Source organism: Pseudophryne corroboree, unplaced genomic scaffold (genome assembly GCF_028390025.1).
Source record: "Pseudophryne corroboree isolate aPseCor3 unplaced genomic scaffold, aPseCor3.hap2 scaffold_227, whole genome shotgun sequence".
Taxonomy (NCBI): domain Eukaryota; kingdom Metazoa; phylum Chordata; class Amphibia; order Anura; family Myobatrachidae; genus Pseudophryne; species Pseudophryne corroboree.
In genome coordinates, this window is record NW_026968921.1 from 516,317 (window position 1) to 542,878 (window position 26,562).

General features: G+C 47.4%; 14 non-coding genes and 1 pseudogene across 14 annotated transcripts; 7 read left to right on the plus strand and 8 right to left on the minus strand.

Moving 5' to 3' along the window:
• Positions 1–8,637: 8,637 nt before the first annotated feature.
• On the minus strand, positions 8,638–8,801 carry LOC135009450 (U1 spliceosomal RNA). The gene has a single exon (XR_010208992.1). It is a non-coding gene; the product is annotated as a U1 spliceosomal RNA (small nuclear RNA).
• A 655-nt stretch (positions 8,802–9,456) lies between these two features.
• On the minus strand, positions 9,457–9,619 carry LOC135009608 (U1 spliceosomal RNA). Its single transcript, XR_010209142.1, has one exon. It is a non-coding gene; the product is annotated as a U1 spliceosomal RNA (small nuclear RNA).
• Positions 9,620–9,771: 152 nt separating this feature from the next.
• On the minus strand, positions 9,772–9,935 carry LOC135009489 (U1 spliceosomal RNA). Its single transcript, XR_010209030.1, has one exon. It is a non-coding gene; the product is annotated as a U1 spliceosomal RNA (small nuclear RNA).
• Positions 9,936–18,944: 9,009 nt separating this feature from the next.
• LOC135009648 (U1 spliceosomal RNA) lies at positions 18,945–19,107 on the minus strand. Its single transcript, XR_010209176.1, has one exon. It is a non-coding gene; the product is annotated as a U1 spliceosomal RNA (small nuclear RNA).
• Positions 19,108–19,259: 152 nt separating this feature from the next.
• LOC135009508 (U1 spliceosomal RNA) lies at positions 19,260–19,423 on the minus strand. Its single transcript, XR_010209048.1, has one exon. It is a non-coding gene; the product is annotated as a U1 spliceosomal RNA (small nuclear RNA).
• Positions 19,424–20,098: 675 nt separating this feature from the next.
• Positions 20,099–20,261, minus strand: LOC135009586 (U1 spliceosomal RNA). The gene has a single exon (XR_010209125.1). It is a non-coding gene; the product is annotated as a U1 spliceosomal RNA (small nuclear RNA).
• Positions 20,262–20,413: 152 nt separating this feature from the next.
• On the minus strand, positions 20,414–20,577 carry LOC135009509 (U1 spliceosomal RNA). The gene has a single exon (XR_010209049.1). It is a non-coding gene; the product is annotated as a U1 spliceosomal RNA (small nuclear RNA).
• A 592-nt stretch (positions 20,578–21,169) lies between these two features.
• Positions 21,170–21,297, minus strand: LOC135009719 (U1 spliceosomal RNA; annotated as a pseudogene).
• Positions 21,298–21,441: 144 nt separating this feature from the next.
• Positions 21,442–21,557, plus strand: LOC135009773 (U5 spliceosomal RNA). Its single transcript, XR_010209273.1, has one exon. It is a non-coding gene; the product is annotated as a U5 spliceosomal RNA (small nuclear RNA).
• Positions 21,558–21,827: 270 nt separating this feature from the next.
• LOC135009793 (U5 spliceosomal RNA) lies at positions 21,828–21,943 on the plus strand. The gene has a single exon (XR_010209292.1). It is a non-coding gene; the product is annotated as a U5 spliceosomal RNA (small nuclear RNA).
• Positions 21,944–22,207: 264 nt separating this feature from the next.
• LOC135009753 (U5 spliceosomal RNA) lies at positions 22,208–22,323 on the plus strand. Its single transcript, XR_010209253.1, has one exon. It is a non-coding gene; the product is annotated as a U5 spliceosomal RNA (small nuclear RNA).
• A 274-nt stretch (positions 22,324–22,597) lies between these two features.
• On the plus strand, positions 22,598–22,713 carry LOC135009756 (U5 spliceosomal RNA). The gene has a single exon (XR_010209256.1). It is a non-coding gene; the product is annotated as a U5 spliceosomal RNA (small nuclear RNA).
• Positions 22,714–22,988: 275 nt separating this feature from the next.
• LOC135009776 (U5 spliceosomal RNA) lies at positions 22,989–23,104 on the plus strand. The gene has a single exon (XR_010209276.1). It is a non-coding gene; the product is annotated as a U5 spliceosomal RNA (small nuclear RNA).
• A 274-nt stretch (positions 23,105–23,378) lies between these two features.
• Positions 23,379–23,494, plus strand: LOC135009742 (U5 spliceosomal RNA). Its single transcript, XR_010209242.1, has one exon. It is a non-coding gene; the product is annotated as a U5 spliceosomal RNA (small nuclear RNA).
• Positions 23,495–23,769: 275 nt separating this feature from the next.
• LOC135009815 (U5 spliceosomal RNA) lies at positions 23,770–23,885 on the plus strand. The gene has a single exon (XR_010209313.1). It is a non-coding gene; the product is annotated as a U5 spliceosomal RNA (small nuclear RNA).
• Positions 23,886–26,562: the final 2,677 nt, after the last annotated feature.

The following is a 26,562-nucleotide window of genomic DNA, read 5'->3' on the forward strand; positions in this document are numbered from 1 at the left end:
ATTCTTAGCTATTCATTTTGACAAGAAAAGAAGAACTTGTTTTATGAGAATCTACAAGGGCTGCAGCAGGCTAGGTCTAATAGACATCTTTACTGCAGCTTCATCACTCCCAGCGGCGCTGTATACTCCCGTGCCCTGGTTGCTGGGTCACTGCAGCGGAGGCTCCGGTTTCTTCCTAAGGTCAGTCACACACACACCGCCCTTCCGGATCACGAGGCCGCTGATGAAGGGGAGCGTGGCCGTAGGGGGTGGACCGTGTGCGCACTGGCGTGGACACTGATTACTGGGCAGCCGCTCCACTAGCCACCAGGTACAGTTAAGGAGCACAGGTCTGGGGGTTTTTCTCCTATATTAAACCAATTTTGTACTGCCCGCAGCGCATTGTGATAGGTAATAGGGCCTGATTCAGGTTGGATTGCAATCACAATAAGTGATCCAACTGCAAAAATTGCTAAGAGCATACGCATGTGCCTGCATTTTCTGCGGCACCCCGCAGAGAATGCGATCGCCTCTGCCTGTCAATCGGGGCAGGGGGGGAGAGGGGGGTCAGCAACACTCCATTTCCAAGTCAGGGATGGAGCGGTGCGGGGGCAAGGCTTCAAAATGGGGTCTGCAATGGAGGAGACACAGGGGGCGTGGTCACAGCAGCTGTATGACATCACATTCAGCCGCTGTGATCACAAAAATGGTGGCGGCTTCCTGCGCGCACATACAGTCTGCACCAGCAGGAGGCTACACCATTTTTTATGATCACGCTGAACTGCAGTGCGACTGCAATTACAGCATGGTCAAGAAGGGAGGCGTCATGCTGGGTGGCCATAAGAGATGAGCGGGTTCGGTTCCTCGGAATCCGAACCCGCCCGAACTTCACCCTTTTTTGCTCGGGTCCGAGCAGACTCGGATCCTCTCGCCTTGCTCGGTTAACCCGAGCGCGCCCGAACGTCATCATCCCGCTGTCGGATTCTCACGAGACTTGGATTCTATATAAGGAGCCGCGCGTCGCCGCCATTTTCACACGTGCATTGAGATTGATAGGGAGAGGACGTGGCTGGCGTCCTCTCCGTTTAGATTAGAAGATAGAGACGAGTGACATTTGATTTACTACTAATTTGGGGAGCAGTTGAACTTGTCAGGAGTACTCAGTAGTGCAGAGTTTTGCTGATAGTGACCACCAGTTTTATTATTTATAATCCGTTCTCTGCCTGAAAAAAAACGATACACATACCATATCTGTGCTCAGCCTCAGTGTGCTGCATGATATATCATCTATGTATATCTGACTGTGCTGAGTGCTCACTGCTCACACAGCTTAATTGTGGGGGAGACTGGGGAGCAGTTATAGCAGGAGTACAGTGCACACTTTTGCTGCCAGTGTGACCACCAGTATATTGTCTGCCTGAAAAAGTTAAACACTCCTGTGGTGTTTTTTTTTTTATTCTATAAATGCATTCTGCTGACAGTGTCCAGCAGGTCCGTCATACATATATTATATAAATATTTACCTGCAGTAGTGTTATATTTTTTTTTTCATCTTTATCATCTCTATATTAGCAGACGCAGTACGGTAGTCCACGGCTGTGGCTATCTCTGTGTCGTCAGTGCTCGTCCATAATTGTATACCTACCTACCTGTGGTGGGTTTTTTTTTTCTATCTTCTTCATACTAGTAGTTTAGGAGTCTACTGACAGTGTCCACCAGGTCCATCATTATATTATATACCTACAGTAGTAATATATTTATTATATTATCTATACTAGCAGACGCAGTACGGTAGTCCACGGCTGTGGCTATCTCTGTGTCGTCAGTGCTCGTCCATAATTGTATACCTACCTACCTGTGGTGGGGTTTTTTTTTTATCTTCTTCATACTAGTAGTTTAGCAGTCTGCTGACAGTGTCCACCAGGTCCGTCATTATATTATATACCTACAGTAGTAATATATTTATTATATTATCTATACTAGCAGATGCAGTACGGTAGTCCACGGCTGTACCTACCTCTGTGTCGTCAGTGCTCGTCCATAATTGTATACCTACCTGTGGTGGGGTTTTTTTTTCTATCTTCTTCATACTAGTAGTTTAGGAGTCTGCTGACAGTGTCCACCAGGTCCGTCATTATATTATATACCTACAGTAGTAATATATTTAGTATATTATCTATACTAGCAGACGCAGTACGGTAGTCCACGGCTGTACCTACCTCTGTGTCGTCACTCGTCCATAATTGTATACCTAACTGTGGTGGTTTTTTTTTTCTATCTTCTTCATACTAGTAGTTTAGCAGTCTGCTGACAGTGTCCACCAGGTCCGTCATTATATTATATATACCTACAGTAGTTATATATATTTTTTTTTATATCATTAATTATCATCTCTATACTAGCAGACGCAGTACGGTAGGCCACGGCTGTGGCTATCTCTGTGTCGTCAGTGCTCATCCATAATTGTATACCTACCTACCTGTGGTGGAAGTTTTTTTCTATCTTCTTCATACTAGTAGTTTAGCAGTCTGCTGACAGTGTCCACCAGGTCCGTCATTATATTATATATACCTACAGTAGTTATATATATATATTTTTTTATATCATTAATTATCATCTCTATACTAGCAGACGCAGTACGGTAGTCCACGGCTGTAGCTACCTCTGTGTCGTCAGTCACTCGTCATCCATAAGTATACTAGTATCCATCCATCTCCATTGTTTACCTGAGGTGCCTTTTAGTTGTGCCTATTAAAATATGGAGAACAAAAATGTTGAGGTTCCAAAAATAGGGAAAGATCAAGATCCACTTCCACCTCGTGCTGAAGCTGCTGCCACTAGTCATGGCCGAGACGATGAAATTCCATCAACGTCGTCTGCCAAGGCCGATGCCCAATGTCATAGTACAGAGCATGTAAAATCCAAAACACAAAAGATCAGTAAAAAAATGACTCAAAAATCTAAATAAAAATCGTCGGAGGAGAAGCGTAAACTTGCCAATATGCCATTTACCACACGGAGTGGCAAGGAACGGCTGAGGCCCTGGCCTATCTTCATGGCTAGTGGTTCAGCTTCACATGAGGATGGAAGCACTCAGCCTCTCGCTAGAAAAATGAAAAGACTTAAGCTGGCAAAAGCACAGCAAAGAACTGTGCGTTCTTCAAAATCACAAATCCACAAGGAGAGTCCAATTGTGTCGGTTGCGATGCCTGACCTTCCCAACACTGGACGTGAAGAGCATGCACCTTCCACCATTTGCACGCCCCCTGCAAGTGCTGGAAGGAGCACCCGCAGTCCAGTTCCTGATAGTCAGATTGAAGATGTCAGTGTTGAAGTACACCAGGATGAGGAGAATATGGGTGTTGCTGGCACTGGGGAGGAAATTGACAAGGAGGATTCTGATGGTGAGGTGGTTTGTTTAAGTCAGGCACCCGGCGAGACACCTGTTGTCCGTGGGAGGAATATGGCCATTGACATGCCTGGTGAAAATACCAAAAAAATCAGCTCTTCGGTGTGGAAGTATTTCAACAGAAATGCGGACAACAGGTGTCAAGCCGTGTGTTGCCTTTGTCAAGCTGTAATAAGTAGGGGTAAGGACGTTAACCACCTCGGAACATCCTCCCTTATACGTCACCTGCAGCGCATTCATCATAAGTCAGTGACAAGTTCAAAAACTTTGGGCGACAGCGGAAGCAGTCCACTGACCAGTAAATCCCTTCCTCTTGTAACCAAGCTCACGCAAACCACCCCACCAACTCCCTCAGTGTCAATTTCCTCCTTCCCCAGGAATGCCAATAGTCCTGCAGGCCATGTCACTGGCAATTCTGACGAGTTCTCTCCTGCCTGGGATTCCTCCGATGCATCCTTGAGTGTAACGCCTACTGCTGCTGGCGCTGCTGTTGTTGCTGCTGGGAGTCGATGGTCATCCCAGAGGGGAAGTCGTAAGACCACTTTTACTACTTCCACCAAGCAATTGACTGTCCAACAGTCCTTTGCGAGGAAGATGAAATATCACAGCAGTCATCCTGCTGCAAAGCGGATAACTGAGGCCTTGGCATCCTGGGCAGTGAGAAACGTGGTTCCGGTATCCATCATTACTTCAGAGCCAACTATAGACTTGATTGAGGTACTGTGTCCCCGGTACCAAATACTATCTAGGTTCCATTTCTCTAGGCAGGCGATACCGAAAATGTACACAGACCTCAGAAAAAGACTCACCAGTGTCCTAAAAAATGCAGTTGTACCCAATGTCCACTTAACCACGGACATGTGGACAAGTGGAGCAGGGCAGACTCAGGACTATATGACTGTGACAGCCCACTGGGTAGATGTATTGACTCCCGCCGCAAGAACAGCAGCGGCGGCACCAGTAGCAGCATCTCGCAAACGCCAACTCTTTCCTAGGCAGGCTACGCTTTGTATCACCGCTTTCCAGAATACGCACACAGATGAAAACCTCTTACGGCAATTGAGGAAGATCATCACAGAATGGCTTACCCCAATTGGACTCTCCTGTGGATTTGTGGCATCGGACAACGCCAGCAATATTGTGCGTGCATTATATCTGGGCAAATTCCAGCACGTCCCATGTTTTGCACATACCTTGAATTTGGTGGTGCAGAATTATTTAAAAAACGACAGGGGCGTGCAAGAGATGCTGTCGGTGGCCACAAGAATTGCGGGACACTTTCGGCGTACAGGCACCACGTACAGAAGACTGGAGCAACACCAAAAACGCCTGAACCTGCCCTGCCATCATCTGAAGCAAGAAGTGGAAACGAGGTGGAATTCAACCCTCTATATGCTTCAGAGGATGGAGGAGCAGCAAAAGGCCATTCAAGCCTATACATCTGACCACGATATAGGAGGTGGAATGCACCTGTCTCAAGCGCAGTGGAGAATGATTTCAACGTTGTGCAAGGTTCTGCAACCTTTTGAACTTGCCACACGTGAAGTCAGTTCAGACACTGCCAGCCTGAGTCAGGTCATTCCCGTCATCAGGCTTTTGCAGAAGAAGCTGGAGACATTGAAGGAGGAGCTAAGACAGAGCGATTCCGCTAGGCATGTGGGACTTGTGGATGGAGCCCTTCATTCGCTTAACCAGGATTCACGGGTGGTCAATCTGTTGAAATCAGAGCACTACATTTTGGCCACCGTGCTCGATCCTAGATTTAAAACCTACGTTGTATCTCTCTTTCCGGCAGACACAAGTCTGCAGGGGTTCAAAGACCTGCTGGTGAGAAAATTATCAAGTCAAGCGGAACTTGATCGGTCAACAGCTCCTCCTTCACAGTCTCCCGCAATTGGGGGTGCGAGGAAAAGGCTCAGAATTCCGAGCCCACCCGCTGGCGGTGATGCAGGGCAGTCTGGAGCGACTGCTGATGCTGACATCTGGTCCGGACTGAAGGACCTGCCAACGATTACGGACATGTCGTCTACTGTCACTGCATATGATTCTCTCACCATTGAAAGAATGGTGGAGGATTATATGAGTGACCGCATCCAAGTAGGCACGTCAGACAGTCCGTACGTATACTGGCAGGAAAAAGAGGCAATTTGGAGGCCCTTGCACAAACTGGCTTTATTCTACCTAAGTTGCCCTCCCACAAGTGTGTACTCCGAAAGAGTGTTTAGTGCCGCCGCTCACCTTGTCAGCAATCGGCGTACGAGGTTACTTCCAGAAAATGTGGAGAAGATGATGTTCATTAAAATGAATTATAATCAATTGCTCCGTGGAGACATTGACCAGCAGCAATTGCCTCCACAAAGTATACAGGGAGCTGAGATGGTGGATTCCAGTGGGGACGAATTGATAATCTGTGAGGAGGGGGATGTACATGGTGATGAATCGGAGGATGATGATGAGGTGGACATCTTGCCTCTATAGAGCCAGTTTGTGCAAGGAGAGATTTATTGCTTCTTTTTTGGTGGGGGTCCAAACCAACCCGTCATTTCAGTCACAGTCGTGTGGCAGACCCTGTCACTGAAATGATGGGTTGGTTAAAGTGTGCATGTCCTGTTTATACAACATAAGGGTGGGTGGGAGGGCCCAAGGCAATTCCACCTTGCACCTCTTTTTTCCTTTATTTTTCTTTGCGTCATGTGCTGTTTGGGGAGTGTTTTTTGGAAGGGCCATCCTGCGTGACACTGCAGTGCCACTCCTAGATGGGCCAGGTGTTTGTGTCGGCCACTTGGGTCGCTGAGCTTAGTCACACAGCTACCTCATTGCGCCTCTTTTTTTCTTTGCGTCATGTGCTGTTTGGGGAGTGTTTTTTGGAAGGGCCATCCTGCGTGACACTGCAGTGACACTCCTAGATGGGCCAGGTGTTTGTGTCGTCCACTTGGGTCGCTGAGCTTAGTCACACAGCTACCTCATTGCGCCACTTTTTTTCTTTGCGTCATGTGCTGTTTGGGGAGTGTTTTTTGGAAGGGCCATCCTGCGTGACACTGGAGTGCCACTCCTAGATGGGCCAGGTGTTTGTGTCGGCCACTTGGGTCGCTGAGCTTAGTCACACAGCTACCTCATTGCGCCTCTTTTTTTCTTTGCGTCATGTGCTGTTTGGGGAGTGTTTCTGGAAGGGCCATCCTGCGTGACACTGCAGTGCCACTCCTAGATGGGCCAGGTGTTTGTGTCGGCCACTTGGGTCGCTGAGCTTAGTCACACAGCTACCTCATTGCGCCTCTTTTTTTCTTTGCGTCATGTGCTGTTTGGGGAGTGTTTTTTGGAAGGGCCATCCTGCGTGACACTGCAGTGCCACTCCTAGATGGGCCAGGTGTTTGTGTCGGCCACTTGGGTCGCTGAGCTTAGTCACACAGCTACCTCATTGCGCCTCTTTTTTTCTTTGCGTCATGTGCTGTTTGGGGAGTGTTTTTTGGAAGGGCCATCATGCGTGACACTGCAGTGCCACTCCTAGATGGGCCAGGTGTTTGTGTCGGCCACTTGGGTCACTGAGCTTAGTCATCCAGCGACCTCGGTGCAAATTTTAGGACTAAAAATAATATTGTGAGGTGTGAGGTGTTAAGAATAGACTGAAAATTAGTGGAAATTATGGTTATTGAGGTTAATAATACTTTGGGATCAAAATGACTCCCAAATTCTATGATTTAAGCTGTTTTTTAGGGTTTTTTGAAAAAAACACCCGAATCCAAAACACACCCGAATCCGACAAAAAAAATTCGGTGAGGTTTAGCCAAAACGCGTTCAAACCCAAAACACGGCCGCGGAACCGAACCCAAAACCAAAACACAAAACCCGAAAAATTTCCGGTGCACATCTCTAGTGGCCATGCCATGTCACTGTGCAGGAGCCAGCACCGCTCACACACTAGTCCCCGGTGCAGCCCCCAACCCCCGGGACACCCGGAGCAACAAAATGTAGATTCAGGCCACCAGGCCACGCCCCTACCTATGAAACCATGCCTCCTTTTTACCATTGCGCTGCTTATCTGCGCGCACTGCATTACAATCTCCCTCGCCACCTCTCTGGGTGTCACCAGTGATAGTGACACCTCTGCCATGCTTGTAGCAGCTGGTCCTAAGATCTACACCTCAAGCCCTGAGTGTTTGCCCTTGTGACTTGTTGATCATCATAGCAAAGCAGATGCTTACAGAAAACTGCAGGGGCTTAGATTGAAAATAAAAAAAATTGATGGGTATAAGGTAGAGAGGAGCGGGTTCGGTTCTCCGAGAACCGAATTCCCCACGAACCCCTCCTCCGAGGCAGGCTCGGTTGTTCCCGCCTGACTCGGAAAACCTGAACAAGGGAAAATGTCATCATCCCGCTGTCGGATTCTCGCGAGATTCGGATTCCATATAAAGAGCTGCGCGTTGCCGCCATTTTTACTCGTGCATTGAAGAGAGAGCGGAGAGGACGTGGCTATGTTCTCTCAGTGGAAATCTCAATATCAGTGCTCAGTATCAGTGGATACTTATTGCTGCTCAGTAATACTAGTAGTGTGTCTCTCCTGCTCAGTGTCAGTTCTCAGTAGTATCCTCATCAGTGCTCAGTATCACTGCTCATTGTCTTGTGCTGCATTGTTGTGCTCAGCATACTACAGTACATTACTAATAGTCCAGTGCTGCATCTTGCTGCTCAGTGTCAGTTCTAGTATCCTCATCAGTGCTCACTATCACTGCTCATTGCATTGTGGTGTTCTGTATACTACAGTAACATAGTAATATAGTAACATATAGTAACATAGTTTTTGAGGTTGAATAGAGGCAAATTGCCCATCGTGTTCAACCTGTTTTAAGTTGTGATGATTCTACATACTTGCTGAATAATGTTTTATGACTAGTTAGCTACTACAACTCATGTTACCCCCGGATTAACCATGTTGATATTTTAAGTATTATAACCTTGGATAGCTTTTTCATTCAGAAATGTATCCATTCCTTTTTTAAATCCAATTACAGAGTCCGCCATTACCACCTTCCCTGGCAGGGAATTCCACATCCTGATTGCCCTAACAGTGAAGATCATAGTATCTCACCTGGCAGGTAAGTAGGAGTTGGGCCAGAGCTGTGGAGGATTGCTGCTCGGGCACCCCCTGTCAAATGAAGGAGATCCAACTGAGGCAGCACAAGGGAACTCTCGAAAGAAGAACAAGGCTAGAGGAAGATCTGAGACAAAGAAATCTGACTTTTACCAGAGCTGACCAGAGGAAAGCACAAACACAGTCCCCCACTACCACAAATAATGCAGTCGAGTTTCCCACATTTGGGGAAATCACAGGGGTCAGCATACCCAGAATGCAATGAATGAACCTCACCCTGGGAGAACAATCTTCATGACCATGGTATCGCCTATGCAAAATAAGTATGATTTGGGATAGGGCTGGGGAGGGCCGCTGCTCAGGCACATCTCTGTCAAGTAAAGGAGATTCAACTGAGGCAGCACAAGGGAACTCTCATCTGGGGACAACAACTGCAGGGAGAACACATATTTTCAGATGAACATGGGAGGGCAGAAGGCTGCCTAATACTGAAGCACCCCCAAACAACAAACCAAATGCAACAACTAGTACAAGCATTCCTGGGGGAAGTTCTGCAGAAGACGGATTTGCATACGGTGATGTCATCCAAGCAGTGGGCCAAAGTTGGCTGGATCCCTCATCTGCATATGAAAAGAGAAAAGGGGTATGCAGGGCATGGCGGCCTTTTGCGGCGCTTGGATGACCCTTAGTTCGCATTAAACACCCCCACCCTCCTTCGGTGTGGGGCTCATGTTGACAATGCCCCAGCCCCTGAAGCATTCAAGCTGATTTCTTACAGCAGCTTGGCACTGTAACAGCTCCAGAGCTGCTCTGTAAGGCAAGTAAAAGGGTGTGTAGTTTGCATTGTGCATTGGAAGGCACAAAGTAAGCAGACAGGAGGAGAAGTCAGGATAGTGCACAAGGGTATAAAAGGGAGGGGCTCAAGAAAAAAGAAGTGGAAACAGACAGCAAACTAGGCTGGAGAGAGACCTGAGACAAAGAGATCTGAATTATACGAGAGCCGACCAGGGGAAACACAAATTATGCAGTCAAGTTTCCCACATTTGGGGAAATCGCAGGGGCAGCACACCCAGAGTGCAATGGGTGAGCCTTGCCCTGGAAGAAGCACCTTCATGATCATAGTATCTCACCTGGCAGGTAAGTAGGAGTTGGGCTTGAGCTGGGGAGGGTCGCTGCTCGGGCACCCCCCTGTCAAGTGAAGGAGATCCAACTGAGGCAGCACAAGGGAACTCTCGAAAGAAGAACAAGGCTAGAGGAAGATCTGAAACAAAGAAATCTGACTTTTACCAGAGCTGACCAGAGGAAAACACAAACACAGTCCCCCACTACCACAAATAATGCAGTCGAGTTACCCACATTTGGGGAAATCACAGGGGTCAGCATACCCAGAATGCAATGAATGAACCTCACCCTGGGAGAATAATCTTCATGACCATGGTATCTCCTATGCAAAATAAGTATGATTTGGGATAGGGCTGGGAGGGCCGCTGCTCAGGCACATCTCTGTCAAGTAAAGGAGATTCAACTGAGGCAGCACAAGGGAACTCTCATATGGGGACAACAACTGCAGGGAGAACACATATTTTCAGATGAACATGGGAGGGCAGAAGGCTGCCTAATACTGAAGCACCCCCAAACAACAAACCAAATGCAACAACTAGTGCAAGCATTCCTGTTTGTTTCTGAAGCCAACTTTGACCCACTGCTTGGATGACATCACCATATGCAAATCCATCTGCTGCAGGCCTTCCCCCAGGAATGCTTGCACTCTTTATATGAAATCCGAATCTCGCGAGAATCCGACAGCGGGATGATGACATTTTCCCTTGTTCAGGTTTTCCGAGTCAGGCGGGAACAACCGAGCCTGCCTCGGAGGAGGAGTTCGTGGGGTTCGTGGGGAATTCGGTTCTCGGAGAACCGAACCCGCTCCTCTCTACCTTATACCCATCAATTTTTTTTATTTTCAATCTAAGCCCCTGCAGTTTTCTGTAAGCATCTGCTTTGCTATGATGATCAACAAGTCACAAGGGCAAACACTCAGGGCTTGAGGTGTAGATCTTAGGACCAGCTGCTACAAGCATGGCAGAGGTGTCACTATCACTGGTGACACCCAGAGAGGTGGCGAGGGAGATTGTAATGCAGTGCGCGCAGATAAGCAGCGCAATGGTAAAAAGGAGGCATGGTTTCATAGGTAGGGGCGTGGCCTGGTGGCCTGAATCTACATTTTGTTGCTCCGGGTGTCCCGGGGGTTGGGGGCTGCACCGGGGACTAGTGTGTGAGCGGTGCTGGCTCCTGCACAGTGACATGGCATGGCCACTAGAGATGTGCACCGGAAATTTTTCGGGTTTTGTGTTTTGGTTTTGGGTTCGGTTCCGCGGCCGTGTTTTGGGTTCGAACGCGTTTTGGCTAAACCTCACCGAATTTTTTTTGTCGGATTCGGGTGTGTTTTGGATTCGGGTGTTTTTTTCAAAAAACCCTAAAAAACAGCTTAAATCATAGAATTTGGGAGTCATTTTGATCCCAAAGTATTATTAACCTCATTAACCATAATTTCCACTAATTTTCAGTCTATTCTTAACACCTCACACCTCACAATATTATTTTTAGTCCTAAAATTTGCACCGAGGTCGCTGGATGACTAAGCTCAGTGACCCAAGTGGCCGACACAAACACCTGGCCCATCTAGGAGTGGCACTGCAGTGTCACGCATGATGGCCCTTCCAAAAAACACTCCCCAAACAGCACATGACGCAAAGAAAAAAAGAGGCGCAATGAGGTAGCTGTGTGACTAAGCTCAGCGACCCAAGTGGCCGACACAAACACCTGGCCCATCTAGGAGTGGCACTGCAGTGTCACGCAGGATGGCCCTTCCAAAAAACACTCCCCAAACAGCACATGACGCAAAGAAAAAAAGAGGCGCAATGAGGTAGCTGTGTGACTAAGCTCAGCGACCCAAGTGGCCGACACAAACACCTGGCCCATCTAGGAGTGGCACTGCAGTGTCACGCAGGATGGCCCTTCCAAAAACACTCCCCAAACAGCACATGACGCAAAGAAAAAAAGAGGCGCAATGAGGTAGCTGTGTGACTAAGCTCAGCGACCCAAGTGGCCGACACAAACACCTGGCCCATCTAGGAGTGGCACTGCAGTGTCACGCAGGATGGCCCTTCCAAAAAACACTCCCCAAACAGCACATGACGCAAAGAAAAAAAGTAGCGCAATGAGGTAGCTGTGTGACTAAGCTCAGCGACCCAAGTGGACGACACAAACACCTGGCCCATCTAGGAGTGTCACTGCAGTGTCACGCAGGATGGCCCTTCCAAAAAACACTCCCCAAACAGCACATGACGCAAAGAAAAAAAGAGGCGCAATGAGGTAGCTGTGTGACTAAGCTCAGCGACCCAAGTGGCCGACACAAACACCTGGCCCATCTAGGAGTGGCACTGCAGTGTCACGCAGGATGGCCCTTCCAAAAAACACTCCCCAAACAGCACATGACGCAAAGAAAAATAAAAGAAAAAAGAGGTGCAAGGTGGAATTGCCTTGGGCCCTCCCACCCACCCTTATGTTGTATAAACAGGACATGCACACTTTAACCAACCCATCATTTCAGTGACAGGGTCTGCCACACGACTGTGACTGAAATGACGGGTTGGTTTGGACCCCCACCAAAAGAGAAGCAATAAATCTCTCCTTGCACAAACTGGCTCTATAGAGGCAAGATGTCCACCTCATCATCATCCTCCGATTCATCACCGTGTACATCCCCCTCCTCACAGATTATCAATTCGTCCCCACTGGAATCCACCATCTCAGCTCCCTGTATACTTTGTGGAGGCAATTGCTGCTGGTCAATGTCTCCACGGAGCAATTGATTATAATTCATTTTAATGAACATCATCTTCTCCACATTTTCTGGAAGTAACCTCGTACGCCGATTGCTGACAAGGTGAGCGGCGGCACTAAACACTCTTTCGGAGTACACACTTGTGGGAGGGCAACTTAGGTAGAATAAAGCCAGTTTGTGCAAGGGCCTCCAAATTGCCTCTTTTTCCTGCCAGTATACGTACGGACTGTCTGACGTGCCTACTTGGATGCGGTCACTCATATAATCCTCCACCATTCTTTCAATGGTGAGAGAATCATATGCAGTGACAGTAGACGACATGTCCGTAATCGTTGGCAGGTCCTTCAGTCCGGACCAGATGTCAGCATCAGCAGTCGCTCCAGACTGCCCTGCATCACCGCCAGCGGGTGGGCTCGGAATTCTGAGCCTTTTCCTCGCACCCCCAATTGCGGGAGACTGTGAAGGAGGAGCTGTTGACCGATCAAGTTCCGCTTGACTTGATAATTTTCTCACCAGCAGGTCTTTGAACCCCTGCAGACTTGTGTCTGCCGGAAAGAGAGATACAACGTAGGTTTTAAATCTAGGATCGAGCACGGTGGCCAAAATGTAGTGCTCTGATTTCAACAGATTGACCACCCGTGAATCCTGGTTAAGCGAATGAAGGGCTCCATCCACAAGTCCCACATGCCTAGCGGAATCGCTCTGTCTTAGCTCCTCCTTCAATGTCTCCAGCTTCTTCTGCAAAAGCCTGATGATGGGAATGACCTGACTCAGGCTGGCAGTGTCTGAACTGACTTCACGTGTGGCAAGTTCAAAAGGTTGCAGAACCTTGCACAACGTTGAAATCATTCTCCACTGCGCTTGAGACAGGTGCATTCCACCTCCTATATCGTGGTCAGATGTATAGGCTTGAATGGCCTTTTGCTGCTCCTCCATCCTCTGAAGCATATAGAGGGTTGAATTCCACCTCGTTTCCACTTCTTGCTTCAGATGATGGCAGGGCAGGTTCAGGCGTTTTTGGTGTTGCTCCAGTCTTCTGTACGTGGTGCCTGTACGCCGAAAGTGTCCCGCAATTCTTGTGGCCACCGACAGCATCTCTTGCACGCCCCTGTCGTTTTTTAAATAATTCTGCACCACCAAATTCAAGGTATGTGCAAAACATGGGACGTGCTGGAATTTGCCCAGATATAATGCACGCACAATATTGCTGGCGTTGTCCGATGCCACAAATCCACAGGAGAGTCCAATTGGGGTAAGCCATTCTGTGATGATCTTCCTCAGTTGCCGTAAGAGGTTTTCATCTGTGTGCGTATTCTGGAAAGCGGTGATACAAAGCGTAGCCTGCCTAGGAAAGAGTTGGCGTTTGCGAGATGCTGCTACTGGTGCCGCCGCTGCTGTTCTTGCGGCGGGAGTCAATACATCTACCCAGTGGGCTGTCACAGTCATATAGTCCTGAGTCTGCCCTGCTCCACTTGTCCACATGTCCGTGGTTAAGTGGACATTGGGTACAACTGCATTTTTTAGGACACTGGTGAGTCTTTTTCTGAGGTCTGTGTACATTTTCGGTATCGCCTGCCTAGAGAAATGGAACCTAGATAGTATTTGGTACCGGGGACACAGTACCTCAATCAAGTCTATAGTTGGCTCTGAAGTAATGATGGATACCGGAACCACGTTTCTCACTGCCCAGGATGCCAAGGCCTCAGTTATCCGCTTTGCAGCAGGATGACTGCTGTGATATTTCATCTTCCTCGCAAAGGACTGTTGGACAGTCAATTGCTTGGTGGAAGTAGTAAAAGTGGTCTTACGACTTCCCCTCTGGGATGACCATCGACTCCCAGCAGCAACAACAGCAGCGCCAGCAGCAGTAGGCGTTACACTCAAGGATGCATCGGAGGAATCCCAGGCAGGAGAGAACTCGTCAGAATTGCCAGTGACATGGCCTGCAGGACTATTGGCATTCCTGGGGAAGGAGGAAATTGACACTGAGGGAGTTGGTGGGGTGGTTTGCGTGAGCTTGGTTACAAGAGGAAGGGATTTACTGGTCAGTGGACTGCTTCCGCTGTCGCCCAAAGTTTTTGAACTTGTCACTGACTTATGATGAATGCGCTGCAGGTGACGTATAAGGGAGGATGTTCCGAGGTGGTTAACGTCCTTACCCCTACTTATTACAGCTTGACAAAGGCAACACACGGCTTGACACCTGTTGTCCGCATTTCTGTTGAAATACTTCCACACCGAAGAGCTGATTTTTTTGGTATTTTCACCAGGCATGTCAATGGCCATATTCCTCCCACGGACAACAGGTGTCTCGCCGGGTGCCTGACTTAAACAAACCACCTCACCATCAGAATCCTCCTTGTCAATTTCCTCCCCAGCGCCAGCAACACCCATATTCTCCTCATCCTGGTGTACTTCAACACTGACATCTTCAATCTGACTATCAGGAACTGGACTGCGGGTGCTCCTTCCAGCACTTGCAGGGGGCGTGCAAATGGTGGAAGGTGCATGCTCTTCACGTCCAGTGTTGGGAAGGTCAGGCATCGCAACCGACACAATTGGACTCTCCTTGTGGATTTGTGATTTTGAAGAACGCACAGTTCTTTGCTGTGCTTTTGCCAGCTTAAGTCTTTTCATTTTTCTAGCGAGAGGCTGAGTGCTTCCATCCTCATGTGAAGCTGAACCACTAGCCATGAAGATAGGCCAGGGCCTCAGCCGTTCCTTGCCACTCCGTGTGGTAAATGGCATATTGGCAAGTTTACGCTTCTCCTCCGACGATTTTTATTTAGATTTTTGAGTCATTTTTTTACTGATCTTTTGTGTTTTGGATTTTACATGCTCTGTACTATGACATTGGGCATCGGCCTTGGCAGACGACGTTGATGGAATTTCATCGTCTCGGCCATGACTAGTGGCAGCAGCTTCAGCACGAGGTGGAAGTGGATCTTGATCTTTCCCTATTTTTGGAACCTCAACATTTTTGTTCTCCATATTTTAATAGGCACAACTAAAAGGCACCTCAGGTAAACAATGGAGATGGATGGATACTAGTATACTTATGGATGACGAGTGACTGACGACACAGAGGTAGCTACAGCCGTGGACTACCGTACTGCGTCTGCTAGTATAGAGATGATAATTAATGATATAAAAAAAAATATATATATAACTACTGTAGGTATATATAATATAATGACGGACCTGGTGGACACTGTCAGCAGACTGCTAAACTACTAGTATGAAGAAGATAGAAAAAAACTTCCACCACAGGTAGGTAGGTATACAATTATGGACGAGCACTGACGACACAGAGATAGCCACAGCCGTGGCCTACCGTACTGCGTCTGCTAGTATAGAGATGATAATTAATGATATAAAAAAATATATATATAACTACTGTAGGTATATATAATATAATGACGGACCTGGTGGACACTGTCAGCAGACTGCTAAACTACTAGTATGAAGAAGATAGAAAAAAAAACCCACCACAGTTAGGTATACAATTATGGACGAGTGACGACACAGAGGTAGGTACAGCCGTGGACTACCGTACTGCGTCTGCTAGTATAGATAATATACTAAATATATTACTACTGTAGGTATATAATATAATGACGGACCTGGTGGACACTGTCAGCAGACTCCTAAACTACTAGTATGAAGAAGATAAAAAAAAAACCCCACCACAGGTAGGTAGGTATACAATTATGGACGAGCACTGACGACACAGAGATAGCCACAGCCGTGGACTACAGTACTGCGTCTGCTAGTATAGATAATATAATAAATATATTACTACTGTAGGTATATAATATAATGATGGACCTGGTGGACACTGTCAGTAGACTCCTAAACTACTAGTATGAAGAAGATAGAAAAAAAAAAACCACCACAGGTAGGTAGGTATACAATTATGGACGAGCACTGACGACACAGAGATAGCCACAGCCGTGGACTACCGTACTGCGTCTGCTAATATAGAGATGATAAAGATGAAAAAAAATATATAACACTACTGCAGGTAAATATTTATATAATATATGTATGACGGACCTGCTGGACACTGTCAGCAGAATGCATTTATAGAATAAAAAAAAAACACCACAGGAGTGTTTAACTTTTTCAGGCAGACAATATACTGGTGGTCACACTGGCAGCAAAAGTGTGCACTGTACTCCTGCTATAACTGCTCCCCAGTCTCCCCCACAATTAAGCTGTGTGAGCAGTGAGCACTCAGCACAGTCAGATATACATAGATGATATATCATGCAGCACACTGAGGCTGAGCACAGATATGGTATGTGTATCGTTTTTTTTCAGGCAGAGAACGGATTATAAATAATAAAACTGGTGGTCACTATCAGCAAAACTCTGCACTACTGAGTACTCCTGACAAGTTCAACTGCTCCCCAAATTAGTAGTAAATCAAATGTCACTCGTCTCTATCTTCTAATCTAAACGGAGAGGACGCCAGCCACGTCCTCTCCCTATCAATCTCAATGCACGTGTGAAAATGGCGGCGACGCGCGGCTCCTTATATAGAATCCAAGTCTCGTGAGAATCCGACAGCGGGATGATGACGTTCGGGCGCGCTCGGGTTAACCGAGCAAGGCGAGAGGATCCGAGTCTGCTCGGACCCGAGCAAAAAAGGGTGAAGTTCGGGCGGGTTCGGATTCCGAGGAACCGAACCCGCTCATCTCTTATGGCCACCCAGCATGACGCCTCCCTTCTTGACCATGCTGTAATTGCAGTCGCACTGCAGTTCAGCGTGATCATAAAAAATGGTGTAGCCTCCTGCTGGTGCAGACTGTATGTGCGCGCAGGAAGCCGCCACCATTTTTGTGATCACAGCGGCTGAATGTGATGTCATACAGCTGCTGTGACCACGCCCCCTGTGTCTCCTCCATTGCAGACCCCATTTTGAAGCCTTGCCCCCGCACCGCTCCATCCCTGACTTGGAAATGGAGTGTTGCTGACCCCCCTCTCCCCCCCTGCCCCGATTGACAGGCAGAGGCGATCGCATTCTCTGCGGGGTGCCGCAGAAAATGCAGGCACATGCGTATGCTCTTAGCAATTTTTGCAGTTGGATCACTTATTGTGATTGCAATCCAACCTGAATCAGGCCCTATTACCTATCACAATGCGCTGCGGGCAGTACAAAATTGGTTTAATATAGGAGAAAAACCCCCAGACCTGTGCTCCTTAACTGTACCTGGTGGCTAGTGGAGCGGCTGCCCAGTAATCAGTGTCCACGCCAGTGCGCACACGGTCCACCCCCTACGGCCACGCTCCCCTTCATCAGCGGCCTCGTGATCCGGAAGGGCGGTGTGTGTGTGACTGACCTTAGGAAGAAACCGGAGCCTCCGCTGCAGTGACCCAGCAACCAGGGCACGGGAGTATACAGCGCCGCTGGGAGTGATGAAGCTGCAGTAAAGATGTCTATTAGACCTAGCCTGCTGCAGCCCTTGTAGATTCTCATAAAACAAGTTCTTCTTTTCTTGTCAAAATGAATAGCTAAGAATTGGCTTCCTGAGGCAGGCCCCTGTTAAGTGGCCTGCTACTGAAGGCACCAACTACAAACTGAGCTCCCTGTTCATGGAAGCGGGGTTATAGAGGAGGATGCGCTGAGCATCTTGGGAACAGTCAAAAGCTTTGAGTCGGTTGGTGCCTCAGATCAAGATCCTACTCTACACCCCAATGTGAATCCTTGTGGAGTCCTGTGTACCCCACAGAAGAAATTAATGTGTCACACCCATTGGCAGCAACCTTAGAATAGCTGCTGATGGGCACAATTGAGAAAGGAAGGGGGGGGGACATTTGAATCCAGCACATAGATGCAATTCAAATATGTAATTTGTACCTTCCTATTTTAAAATATAATGGATGAACTTCACCCTGTGAGAACAATCTTCATGATCAAGAGATCTCATATGCAAAATAAGTATGAGTTGGGATAGGGCTGGGGAGGGTGGCTGCTCGGGCAGCCCCTCCCCCATCAAGTTAAGGAGATTCAACTGAGGAAGCACAAGGGAACTCTCGTCTGGGGACAACAACTGCAGGGAGACCACATCTTTTCAGATGAACATGGGAGGGCGGAAGGCTGCCTAATACTGAAGCACCATCAAATATCAAACCATATGCAACAACTAGTACAAGCATTCCTGGGGGAAGGTCTGCAGCAGACGGATTTGCATACGGTGATGTCATCCAAGCAGTGGGCCAAAGTTGGCTGGAACCCTCATCTGCATATGAAAAGAGAAAAGGGGCATGCAGGGCATGGCGGCCTTTTGCGGTGCTTGGATGACCCCTAGTTCGCATTAAACACCCCCACCCTCCTTTGGTGTGGGGCTCATGTTGGCTATGCCCCAGCCCCTGAAGCATTCAAGCTGATTTCTTACAGCAGCTGGGCACTGTAACAGCTCCAGAGCTGCTCTGTAAGGCAACTAAAAGGGTGTGGGCCCTGCAGCACTACCTGTAGTTCGCATTGTGCGTTGGAAGGCACAAAGTAAGCAGACGGGAGAAGTCAGGATAGTGCGCAAGGGCATAGAAGGGAGTGGCTCCAGAAAAGAGAAGTGGAAACAGACAGCAAACTAGGCTGGAGAGAGACCTGAGACAAAGAGATCTGAATTATACGAGAGCCGACCAGGGGAAACACAAATTATGCAATCAAGTTTCCCACATTTGGGGAAATCACAGGAGCAGCACACCCAGAGTGCAATGGGTGAGCCTTGCCCTGGGAGAAGCACCTTCATGATCATAGTATCTCACCTGGCAGGTAAGTAGGAGTTGGGCTAGAGCTGGGGAGGGTCACTGCTCGGGCACCCCCCTGTCAAGTGAAGGAGATCCAACTGAGGCAGCACAAGGGAACTCTCGAAAGAAGAACAAGGCTAGAGGAATATATGAGACAAAGAAATCTGACTTTTACCAGAGCTGACCAGAGGAAAACACAAACACAGTCCCCCACTACCACAAAAAATGCAGGCGAGTTTCCCACATTTGGGGAAATCACAGGGGTCAGCATACCCAGAATGCAATGAATGAACCTCACCCTGGGTGAACAATCTTCATGACCATGGTGTCTCCTATGCAAAATAAGTATGATTTGGGATAGGGCTGGGAGGGCCGCTGCTCAGGCACATCTCTGTCAAGTAAAGGAGATTCAACTGAGGCAGCACAAGGGAACTCTCATCTGGGGACAACAACTGCAGGGAGAACACATATTTTCAGATGAACATGGGAGGGCAGAAGGCTGCCTAATACTGAAGCACCCCCAAACAACAAACCAAATGCAACAACTAGTGCAAGCATTCCTGGGGCAAGGCCTGCAGCAGATGGATTTGCATATGGTGATGTCATCCAAGCAGTGGGTCAAAGTTGGCTTCAACCCTCATCTGCATATGAAAAGAGAAAAGGGGCGTGCAGGGCATGGCGGCCTTTTGCGGTGCTTGGATTACCCCTAGTTCGCATTAAACACCCCCACCCACCTTTGGTGTGGGGCTCATGTTGGCCATGCCCCATCCCCTGAAGCATTCAAGCTGATTTCTTGCAGCAGCTGGGCACTGTAACAGCTCCAGAGCTGCTCTTTAAGGCAAGTAAAAGATTGTGTGGGCCCTGCAGCACTACCTGTAGTTTGCATTGTGCATTGGAAGGCACAAAGTAAGCAGACGGGAGGAGAAGTCAGGATAGTGCACAAGGGTATAGAAGGGAGGGGCTCAAGATAAAAGAAGTGGAAACAGACAGCAAACTAGGCTGGAGAAAGACCTGAGACAAAGAGATCTGAATTATACGAGAGCCGACCAGAGGAAACACAAATTATGCAGTCAAGTGTCCCACATTTGGGGAAATCGTAGGAGCAGCACACCCAGAGTGCAATGGGTGAGCCTTGCCCTGGGAGAAGCACCTTCCTGATCATAGTATCTCACCTGGCAGGTAAGTAGGAGTTGGGCTAGAGCTGGGGAGGGTCACTGCTCGGGCACCCCCCTGTCAAGTGAAGGAGATCCAACTGAGGCAGCACAAGGGAACTCTCGAAAGAAGAACAAGGCTAGAGGAATATATGAGACAAAGAAATCTGACTTTTACCAGAGCTGACCAGAGGAAAACACAAACACAGTCCCCCACTACCACAAAAAATGCAGGCGAGTTTCCCACATTTGGGGAAATCACAGGGGTCAGCATACCCAGAATGCAATGAATGAACCTCACCCTGGGTGAACAATCTTCATGACCATGGTGTCTCCTATGCAAAATAAGTATGATTTGGGATAGGGCTGGGAGGGCCGCTGCTCAGGCACATCTCTGTCAAGTAAAGGAGATTCAACTGAGGCAGCACAAGGGAACTCTCATCTGGGGACAACAACTGCAGGGAGAACACATATTTTCAGATGAACATGGGAGGGCAGAAGGCTGCCTAATACTGAAGCACCCCCAAACAACAAACCAAATGCAACAACTAGTGCAAGCATTCCTGGGGGAAGTTCTGCAGAAGACGGATTTGCATACGGTGATGTCATCCAAGCAGTGGGCCAAAGTTGGCTGGAACCCTCATCTGCATATGAAAAGAGAAAAGGGGTATGCAGGGCATGGCGGCCTTTTGCGGCGCTTGGATGACCCTTAGTTCGCATTAAACACCCCCACCCTCCTTCGGTGTGGGGCTCATGTTGGCCATGCCCCATCCCCTGAAGCATTCAAGCTGATTTCTTGCAGCAGCTTGGCACTGTATCAGCTCCAGAGCTGCTCTGTAAGGCAAGTAAAAGGGTGTGGGCCCTGCAGCACTACCTGTAGTTTGCATTGTGCATTGGAAGGCACAAAGTAAGCAGACAGGAGGAGAAGTCAGGATAGTGCACAAGGGTATAAAAGCGAGTTTCCCACATTTGGGAAAATCACAGGGGTCAGCATACCCAGAATGCAATGAATGAACCTCACCCTGGGAGAACAATCTTCATGACCATGGTATCTCCTATGCAAAATAAGTATGATTTGGGATAGGGCTGGGGAGGGCCGCTGCTCAGGCACATCTCTGTCAAGTAAAGGAGATTCAACTGAGGCAGCACAAGGGAACTCTCATCTGGGGACAACAACTGCAGGGAGAACACATATTTTCAGATAAAAATCTTGGTCATGCTCTGGTTTCTCTTCAGAACGAACAAATCTTTCGCCTTTTATTAAAGATTTCCGTGGAGAGGAGCAAAACCGAGTTTTATCTCAATTTTTGCATGCCCCATCTTTTTGGGGTTTCTTTTATCGGTTTAAAGATAGAATGAGTGTGCTTTAATGTAAGCTCATTTGCATAGAAATGACAGTAAATGTTTGTTTCTTTTCAAACAGAACTTTCTTGACCATGCTACTTGCTTGAAAGATCTGGGAGCACATGGAATACAGTACAAACCATGCTTATAGCAAGGAGAAGCCAGGTGAGAAATCTGCTTACTTTCAAGTTGGGCGCTCACTTTGATCTGAATGAGGACTGCTGGCACAGCATTTAGGCGACAGGTGGAATCTTGGTCATGCTCTGGTTTCTCTTCAGAACGAACAAATCTTTCGCCTTTTATTAAAGATTTCTGTGGAGAGGAGCAAAACTGAGTTTTATCTCAATTTTTGCATGCCCCATATTATTGGGGTTTCTTTTATCAGTTTCTTGTTAGCTTTAATGTAAGTTTATTTGCATAACAATGACTATAAATGTCTGTTTCTTTTCAAGCAGAACTTTCTTGACCATTCTAATTGCTTGAAAGATCTGGGAGCACATGGAAAAGAGTACAAACCATGCTTATAGCAAGGGGAAGCCTGGTGAGAAATCTGCTTTCTTTCTTTCAAATTGGGTGCTCACTTTGCGCTGAATGAGGACTGCTGGCATGGCACTCAGGCGACAGGTGGAATCTTAGTCATACTCTGGTTTCTCTTCAAAACGAACAGATCTTTCGCCTTTTACTAAAGATTTCCGTGGAGAGGAGCAAAACTGAGTTTTATCTCAATTTTTGCATGCTCCGTCTTATTGGGGTTTCTTTTATCGGTTTAAAGATAGAACGAGTGTGCTTTAATGTAAGCTCATTTGCATAGAAATGACAGTAAATGTTTGTTTCTTTTCAAACAGAACTTTCTTGACTATACTAAATGCTTGAAAGATCTGGGAGCACATGGAAAAGAGTACAAACCATGTTTATAGCAAGGGGAAGCCTGGTGAGAAATCTGCTTTCTTTCTTTCAAATTGGGTGCTCACTTTGAGCTGAATGAGGACTGCTGGCATGGCACTCAGGCGACAGGTGGAATCTTGGTCATGTTCTGGTTTCTCTTCAGAACGAACAAATCTTTCGCCTTTTACTAAAGATTTCCGTGGAGAGGAGCAAAACTGAGTTTTATCTCAATTTTTGCATGCCCCATCTTATTGGGATTTTATTTTATCGGTTTAAAGATAGAACGAGTGTGCTTTAATGTAAGCTCATTTGCATAGAAATGACAGTAAATGTTTGTTTCTTTTCAAACAGAACTTTCTTGACCACACTAATTGCTTGAATGATCTGGGAGCACATGGAAAAGAGTACAAACCATGTTTATAGCAAGGGGAAGCCTGGTGAGAAATCTGCTTTCTTTCTTTCAAATTGGGTGCTCACTTTGAGCTGAATGAGGATTGCTGGCATGGCACTCAGGCGACAGGTGGAATCTTGGTCATGCTCTGGTTTCTCTTCAAAACGAACAGATCTTTCGCCTTTTACTAAAGATTTCCGTGGAGAGGAGCAAAACTGAGTTTTATCTCAATTTTTGCATGCTCCGTCTTATTGGGGTTTCTTTTATCGGTTTAAAGATAGAACGAGTGTGCTTTAATGTAAGCTCATTTGCATAGAAATGACAGTAAATGTTTGTTTCTTTTCAAACAGAACTTTCTTGACTATACTAATTGCTTGAAAGATCTGGGAGCACATGGAAAAGAGTACAAACCATGTTTATAGCAAGGGGAAGCCTGGTGAGAAATCTGCTTTCTTTCTTTCAAATTGGGTGCTCACTTTGAGCTGAATGAGGACTGCTGGCATGGCACTCAGGCGACAGGTGGAATCTTGGTCATGTTCTGGTTTCTCTTCAGAACGAACAAATCTTTCGCCTTTTACTAAAGATTTCCGTGGAGAGGAGCAAAACTGAGTTTTATCTCAATTTTTGCATGCCCCATCTTATTGGGGTTTTATTTTATCGGTTTAAAGATAGAACGAGTGTGCTTTAATGTAAGCTCATTTGCATAGAAATGACAGTAAATGTTTGTTTCTTTTCAAACAGAACTTTCTTGACCACACTAATTGCTTGAAAGATCTGGGAGCACATGGAAAAGAGTACAAACCATGTTTATAGCAAGGGGAAGCCTGGTGAGAAATCTGCTTTCTTTCATTCAAATTGGGTGCTCACTTTCAGCTGAATGAGAACTGCTGGCATGGCACTCAGGCGACAGGTGGAATCTTGGTCATGCTCTGGTTTCTCTTCAGAACTAACAAATATTTCGCCTTTTATTAAAGATTTCCGTGGAGAGGAGCAAAACTGAGTTTTATCTCAATTTTTGCATGCCCCATATTATTGGGGTTTCTTTTATCAGTTTAAAGACAGAACGAGTGTGCTTTCTTGTTAGCTTTAATGTAAGTTTATTTGCATAACAATGACAGTAAATGTTGTTTCTTTTCAAACAGAACTTTCTTGACCATGCTACTTGCTTAAAGGTCTGGGAGCACATGGAAAACAGTACAAACCATGCAGTATCACAAGAGCCTTTATTTGATCTTTCATGAAGATAGAGCAGAATTGAGGACACGTCAACAATTTCTGCCGAAGGTGGTTCATCTTTCCACATGGTGCCTTTGGCCACTGACACCTTCGTTGAGTCAAAGTCTCTGGCTGTGGTCAGAACTTTGAAAATGTATGTCACCAGAACGGTTCAGATTAGGAAAACAGAGGCTCTGTTTGTCCTGTATGCTCCCAACAGGATTTGGTGTCCTGCTTCCATGCAGACCATTATGCGCTGGATCTGTGGTAAGATTCAGCATGCTCGTTCCACGGCAGGATTGCCGTTACTGAAGTAGGTGAAGACCCATTCTACTAGAAAGGTGGGTTCATCCTTGGCAGCTGGTCGGGGAGTCTCGGCATTGCAACTTTGCCGAGCAGCTATTTAGTAAACACTTTTGCTAAGTTTTACAAGTTTGATACCTTGGCTGATGATAACCTTAAGTTGGGTCATTCGGTGCTGCAGAGTCGTACGCACTCTCCCACCCGTTCAAGAGCTTTGGTATAACCCCATGGTTCTTAATGTGACCCCAGCATCCTCTAGGTCGTATGAGAAAATAGGATTTTAATACCTACCGGTAAATCCTTTTCTCTTAGTCTGTAGAGGATGCTGGGCACCCGTCCCAGTCCATACTGTGTCTGCAGTTATTACTTGTGGTTATACACATGTTTTGTTATGGTTCTGGTCAGCTTTTTGCTGCAATTGTTCATGCCGTTGGCTTGTGTTCTGTTGAATGCCACGTTCTGCGGCATGTTTAAGGTGTGAGCTGGTAAGATGCTCACCTTAGTTTAACAATAAATCCTTTCCTCGAAATGTCCGTCTCCCTGGGCACAGTTCCTATAACTGGAGTCTGGAGGAGGGGCATAGAGGGAGGAGCCAGTTCACACCCTTTGAAAGTCTTAAAGTGCCCATGTCTCTTGCGGATCCCGTCTATACCCCATGGTTCTTAATGTGACCCCAGCATCCTCTACGGACTAAGAGAAAAGAATGCCCTTGCGCACTATCCTGACTTCTCCTCCCGTCTGCTTACTTTGTGCCTTCCAACGCACAATGCGAACTACAGGTGGTGCTGCAGGGCCCACACCCTTTTACTTGCCTTACAGAACAGCTCTGGAGCTGTTACAGTGCCCAGCTGCTGCAAGAAATCAGCTTGAATGCTTCAGGGGATGGGGCATGGCCAACATGAGCCCCACACCAAAGGAGGGTGGGGGTGTTTAATGTGAACTAGGGGTCATCCAAGCACTGCAAAAGGCCGCCATGCCCTGCATGCCCCTTTTCTCTTTTCATATGCAGATGAGGGTTCCAGTCAACTTTGGCCCACTGCTTGGATAACATCACCGTATGCAAATCCGTCTGCTGCAGACCTTCCCCCAGGAATGCTTGTACTAGTTGTTGCATATGGTGCTTCAGTATTAGGCAGCCTTCCGCCCTCCCATGTTCATCTGAAAAGATGTGGTCTCCCTGCAGTTGTTGTCCCCAGACGAGAGTTCCCTTGTGCTTCCTCAGTTGAATCTCCTTAACTTGACGGGGGAGGTGCTGCCCGAGCAGCCCTCCCCAGCCCTATCCCAACTCATATTTATTTTGCATATGAGATCTCTTGATCATGAAGATTGTTCTCACAGGGTGAGGTTCATCCATTATATTTTAAAATAGGAAGGTACGAATTACATATTTGAATTGCATCTATGTGCTGGATTCAAATGTCCCCCCCCCCCCCCTTCCTTTCTCAATTGTGCCCGTCAGCAGCTATTCTAAGGTTGCTGCCAATGGGTGTGACACATTAATTTCTTCTGTGGGGTACACTGGACTCCACAAGGATTCACATTGGGGTGTAGAGTAGGATCTTGATCTGAGGCACCAACCGGCTCAAAGCTTTTGACTGTTCCCAAGAAGCTCAGTGCATTCTCCTCTATAACCCCGCTTCCATGAACAGGGAGCTCAGTTTGTAGTTGGTGCCTTCAGTAGCAGGCCAATTAACAGGGGCCTGCCTCAGGCAGCCTATTCTTAGCTATTAATTTTGACAAGAAAAGAAGAACTTGTTTTATGAGAATCTACAAGGGCTGCAGCAGGCTAGGTCTAATAGACATCTTTACTGCAGCTTCATCACTCCCAGCGGCGCTGTATACTCCCGTGCCCTGGTTGCTGGGTCACTGCAGCGGAGGCTCCGGTTTCATCCTAAGGTCAGTCACACACACACCACCCTTCCGGATCACGAGGCCGCTGCTGAAGGGGAGCGAGGCCGTAGGGGGTGGGCCGTGTGCGCACTGCGGTGGACACTGATTACTGGGCAGCCGCTCCACTAGCCACCAGGTACAGTTAAGGAGCACAGGTCTGGGGGTTTTTCTCCTATATTAACCCAATTTTGTACTGCCCGCAGCGCATTGTGATAGGTAATAGGGCCTGATTCAGGTTGGATTGCAATCACAATAAGCGATCCAACTGCAAAAATTGCTAAGAGCATACGCATGTGCCTGCATTTTCTG